This window comes from Podarcis liolepis, assembly GCF_965112155.1.
Source record: "Podarcis liolepis genome assembly, chromosome: 3".
In the NCBI taxonomy this organism is placed as follows: Eukaryota; Metazoa; Chordata; class Lepidosauria; order Squamata; family Lacertidae; genus Podarcis; species Podarcis liolepis.
In genome coordinates, this window is record NC_139557.1 from 19,487,937 (window position 1) to 19,494,071 (window position 6,135).

The 6,135-nt window shown below is 43.5% G+C and overlaps 1 long non-coding RNA gene across 1 annotated transcript; it reads right to left on the reverse strand.

Annotated features, from left to right (window-relative positions):
- Positions 1-1,668: 1,668 nt before the first annotated feature.
- Positions 1,669-5,553, reverse strand: LOC310703515. Its single transcript, XR_014524211.1, has 2 exons — positions 5,424-5,553; positions 1,669-1,865 (listed from the first exon to the last, which is right to left on the reverse strand). It is a non-coding gene; the product is annotated as an uncharacterized lncRNA (long non-coding RNA).
- Positions 5,554-6,135: the final 582 nt, after the last annotated feature.

Genomic DNA, 6,135 nt, shown 5'->3' on the forward strand with positions numbered 1-6,135 from the left:
GTTTCAGGTTAAGAACGGACCTCCAGAACGAATTAAGTACTTAACCCGAGGTACGACTGTATTGGATTTGTGACCATTATGCTCATTTGCCTTCAGTAACAGTAAAGCTCTGCTGGATGAAATATAATTGCCTCCGGTCTATTTTTGGGGAATCCTGCAATGTGTTTGTTGTTACTCTGCTAACTATACATTGGAATCTACTCCGGATCAATAGTGAGTAGATTTTCACTGAGAAGATCAAATGATGTTCACCCATATGTGAAACAGCTCAATATCAATTTCTATGCGGATTACATATTTCTCAAATAGTATCAGAATGCTGAGTTTGATCCATGGAACCATAAGTGTTGGGAGGTCATAATAAATCATAGGAGCCAGCTCCTAGGGGCCAAGGTCCCTTCGCCCCCCCCCCTCCAAAAAAAAATATATTTGAGGGAGCCAGACCCCCCAGGTTGATTGTCATTGTCATTCAAATGGTGTGTGTGTGTTGCATCATGTGATCAATTATGTTGGGGGGGGGCAGCTTACCTGTTAGGATTTTTATCTCACCAGCTGCTCAGCAAGTAGCACTCTGGTTGTTTATATCATGTGAGTGTCTGAGAGATTGAGACAGGAAGTCTCAGTACGGTTGGGTACTGCTGAAGAAGTTACTTTCACTTCTGTGTGAGAAGTTGTTCTGTACTGCTGCTGAGAGAGAGCAGACATGCTGGTGGGTTCTCTTTATATATGGACCGTAAATAAAGTTGTTTATAGCTACTGATTGTCTTTTTCTTCTGCAATGAGATGCCAGAAGACGAGCGTGCTCCTTTCAGGAGGGAGGGGTCGCTTATCACCGGTCTCTCTGGACTGAGGAAGATTTACAGCCAGAGAGTGACCACCGAAGAGACGTCTTGGGAAGGTGGTGGCCTTCCCGGACATTTTTCCAATGTTTTATTCAAGTTGACATCCCTGTAAGGAACGTTTGCAAGTGTGGCACAAAGACATACAACAGAGTTGACTGCCATAGAAAGCTCTGATAGCAGTTATCATGCTTCCCTTTCTGCAAAAGCTTGACGAGTTCTTGGATAAACTCCGGTGCAATAAAAGGAACTTTTGGCTGGATATAGCTTTACTTTTCCCGTACATCTGCTGCCCTCCAGATGTTTTGGATGTGTTGCTTGCAGCTGATGGAAACTGTTGTCCTAAACACATTGAGTGGGGATGCTGCTTGCAAAGCGGAAAAGAGAATACACCTAAGAAACTTCTCCATATATTGAAATGAAATACATATCTAACTTATGCATGGCTTCTGAATGTCTATGTTTTTTCAATTTTGTACATATTGCTTTTCTAAAGGGAAAATAACCAAAAGCTGGCTGGGAAGCATATTTTTGTTATCAGTTTGTCACATTCCAGAGTGTGCCACATCGTTTGAGCCGAGATCTTTGTGGCTTCCCCGTTCATTTCTCCCAGCTTTCGGCCTCATTCATAAACATGAATTTCAGTGGCTAAAAGATGCTGGGAATATTATCTCTAACGCTGCAGTGCTGATGATCCTCTCGGGAGAGGCTATCAAAAACATTTTATAGGCGACTGCAGTTACGTAACAGTGCCTTCTCCTTTGGCGAGACAGTTAAAATTGATCAAGGTGTTGAGCCGTGTGCTAATGAAATATACATGAGAGCTAAACACTCCAAACATTTTCATTTCTGCAGCAAAACATCAATCATAGCAGTCGCCCTAAAAAAATCAGTAGATTATTTAGCTAGAAAGAAGCTTTTTTAACAATACAACCAAATACATTCCAGTCTTCCACCACTGAAGCTGAACTTCCTGGTACCCTGAAGTGCCAAAGAAATTAGCCCACTTCTAGAGATCCTGGTTTCCTGCAAGGAGAGAGGAAGATTTAGCATGGTGTTCTGCATCAGTTGTGCCCACAAGGCAAGTTAAGTAAAAACAATCCAAACTATGACACGTGGTACAAGGTAAATATTCCTTGTATGTTGGCTCAGGTCACCTGAGTCCTGGGGTAAGGAAGAGGATGCCCAAATGCGTACATTTATCCACGGGTAGCTAATATGGTGCCCTAAAGGGAAGTCCTCTTTCTGCACATAACTGTTAGTTCTCCTTCTGCACAAAACTGCTGCATTATGGGGAAACCTTGCTTCTTTTCTCTTGCATTCTGGGAAGTCTTGCTTGTAGGCTTTTCTCTGCTTTTGCACACACTGTACGAACCTGACCTAGCTGACCACATCTACATCTTCATGCCTAGCTGACCACATCTACAGAACTTGATTGTTATATTGTTTCATGTTATGATCAATCATTAGTAATTGTTTGTGCCATATTAATCTCTAGTTACAATTTAATTAGGAGGCTTCATGCCTGTCTAGTTCTAGCTCCGATTCTCAGCCTTTAATGTATCAGTGATAAATGATCATATGTAAATCCCACCTCTCACATGTAATCCCCGCCTTGTACTTATGTTAACCAATCACAAGTTTCTTTGTGTATGTATCAACCAATCAGCCACAGGCCCACCTGTGGCAATGCTTGCAATATTCAATAAAAGAGGCTCCCAGGGCCTGCCCTGACAGACGCCTCATGTTACACCTGCCTCTCTCGTCTCCCGTGATTTTTCATTCCTACATCTGCTGACCCCGACATGTTCTTGGACTCCCAACTCCTATCATCACACTTGGCAATTCTGGCTGGGTCTGGTGGTATTTGGAGTCCAAGAACAGTAGTTCCTTTTGGAAATGTAAAGAGAAGGAAAGCACCTTTTTCACATGTGGTGGCTGTGTAAGATATCAAAAGCATTCTGGGAAATGATTTATAATGAATTGGGGGGAAAAAATGTTGGAAATAACTTTGGATGGGCTTAAATTGGAGCCTGACTCAAAATGAAGCACGGTTGATCTGTTTCAACTGGGGAGACCTTGCATTGCCACACATATCTTTGGGAAGCGGGGGAATGACTTTCATTCCAGAAAAAGGCCCTCAGAGCTGGACCTCAGTGAATGATGGGAGTGGAGACACACCTTCAAGTAAACTGGGCCAAGGCTACTTATGGCTTTAAAGGTCAGCACCAACACTTTGAATTGTGCTCGGAAACGTACTAAACATTAACCTATATAAATACATTCAATGCATAAATTTTTATATAAATGAGATGCTCCAATGGGGGAGATGTACAGAATTATCATTGGTTTCTATTGCAGATGGAAATGAAGAGTTGGAACCTTTTTGCATACATATGCAGAAATGTTGCCATGTGTCTGTCTTGAAAGACAATGGAGTATGCCTCTGGGAGTGAGGTCATACAAGGCACTGCCCAATTGTCTTAGGAACTCCACTCTGGATTTGTGTAGAGTTTACTTCTTAGCCTTTCCATCTTCCGAAGATATCCCACAAAGCAGCGGACGTTTAAGTTTATAATACATTTTTTTTAGATTTGCCTTGAGTATTTTAACCTCTTTTGCTGACCACCAGTATTATGCTTTCCATTTTTAAGTTCGGAATAGAGTAGTTGCTTTGGAATATGATAATCAGGTATCTGCACAACATGACCAGTCCAACCAAGTTGATGTTGAAGAATTATTGCTTTGACACTGGTGATCTTTGCTTCTTCCAGCACACTGGCATTAGTTCGCCTGTCTCCCCATGTGATGTGTAAAAAATTTCCCTCTACAGCATGTGCAGAAGCCGCCTTCTTGACCATTGGACCCACTATATGGAGCAAGAATGGAGGAACTGAAATTTTCAGGCTTCCCAACATGGTACTTTCCAGATGTTTTGGACTGTATGGAAGAGGCTGAGCTAAGGAAAGATGTAATCCAAACATCTGGAGAGCAGCAGGCTCTGAAAGTTATTTTCTATTTATTCTGGTCTTGCCCCACAGAAAACTATTCTAGTAAGAAATGCCCAATAAAATTCAAGCTATATCTGGTTATTATATCCCCTTGGCACTCAAAAGTGCCCTCCTTATTGTAAAGGAATTGTTAATGAAGAAGATTTAGAACTCACTACATTCTTGTTACTAAAAGTCAGACAGGTAATCTCTGTGAACAGGAAATCTTTCAAGCCTTTATTAAGTCTGCAACAGTGTCTGGGAGACAGCTTTTATATATTTCCTAAACTAGCTTCTTAAGGGACGCGGGTGGCGCTGTGGGTAAAAGCCTCAGCGCCTAGGGCTTGCCGATCGAAAGGTCGGCGGTTCGAATCCCCGCGGCGGGGTGCGCTCCCGCTGCTCGGTCCCAGCGCCTGCCAACCTAGCAGTTCGAAAGCACCCCCGGGTGCAAGTAGATAAATAGGTACCGCTTACCAGCGGGAAGGTAAACGGCGTTCCGTGTGCTGCGCTGGCTCGCCAGATGCAGCTTTGTCACGCTGGCCACGTGACCCGGAAGCGTCTCCGGACAGCGCTGGCCCCCGGCCTATAGATGTGAGATGGGCGCACAAACCCCAGAGTCTGTCAAGACTGGCCCGTTCGGGCAGGGGTACCTTTACCTTTACCTTTAAACTAGCTTCTTATTAAAGGTGTAAGGAAGGATGTGTACCTAATAAATTTATTGGGAAATGCAGTATATAAGTCACTGGAATACAAAGTACCAAGATAAGGTTTGTTTTCACTAATATAATTCCGGCAGCAAGACATGAGCTTTCCTTTGGGGTTTTGCTCTGTTTTGTATATCCTTATGTGTTTTGGTGACGTCCTTCTTGCTTCCTGTATGGTTTTGTGAAAATTCAAACGTTTGGCACAGATATGTATGCATGTAACGGTCACGGGTGGTGCTGTGGTCTAAATCACTGAGCCTGGGGCTTGCTGATCAGAAGGTTGGGGGTTCGAATCCCCATGACGGGGTGAGCTCCCATTATTCGGTCCTAGTTCCTGCGAAACATAGCAGTTTGAAAACACAAACTGCAAGTAGATAAATAGGTACCACTCTGGTGGGAAGGTAAACGGCATCTCCGTGCGCTGCTCTGGTTTGCCAGAAGCGGCTTAGTCATGCTGGCCACATGACCCAGAAGCTGTCTGTGGACAAACGCCGGCTCCCTCGGCCAGTAAAGCGAGATGAGTGCTGCCACCCAGAGTTGTCCGCAACTGGACCTAACAGTCAGGGGTCCCCTTTACTTTACCTTTATGTATGTATGTATGTCTTTTTGTTTGTCCATCTTGCCACCATGTTAAGCTTCTTCAGCTCATTTGTGTCTCATTTGTGTCTTCCCTCCCCCTTTTTGTAGTGCCAATGCATATACGGACATCAGATCCACTTAAGCAAAGGTCCTACACAGGACATTCCCGTCAGCAGAAACATGGAGAGGTGTCCCTTTCCCCCTGCAGCTTCCAGGGCTCCCACATTATCCCAGAGTGTTCCCCAAGCCTGCAAAGCAGATTTTCAGGAGACGTAGAGAGGGAACAGATTGAAAATGGCCTCCTTCCTCACCCCAAGAGCAGAATTCATCCACTGGATCAGAAGACCTCCGCAGATGGAAGGAGCCCTTCCATATTTGTTGAGAGGCAACGTCTGGGTTCAATGGATGCTACCTGAAAGAATTTTGGTGCAATTGCGTATATAGGACTGCACTGAGATTGCTTTTTTGCGATGTTTTATCCATACCAAAGGGTACATATGCAATGTAGACATAAAGGAGCACAGAGAAATCAAAAGACATGGAAATCTGCACATAACCCAATCCCAGAATTCTTTTTGGAATATATAATCCCAGTTAAACCTTGTTAACTGCCGGACCGAGTAAACCTACAGAACAATAAAAGAGGAGAATCTGCACCTGTAATTAACTGGATTTATCCAAAGTAAACACACACCTGTTGACTTTCCAGTCAGACAGATACCTCCTTTTGAGTTCAGTGCCTACGTATTTATGCCATTTTCTTCTTTGACTGTTTTCTCCCCATCCTGTAAGACTCATTTGCTAGAGGTAGACATATTCTATTATGCCCAAAACATCGCTGTGTACGATTTAGTGTTTATGATGGATTCCATCTGTTAACTGAAATTGTGTACCACCCAAACGCTCCTTGAAATCTGTTTACCATCTACAAACAGAGTTTATGAAAGACAGGGGTGCATTTTCCCACTCCAACATTGTAAATGAGAACTTGAATAAACTAGCCAATATTTGTAGGGAGGAAAA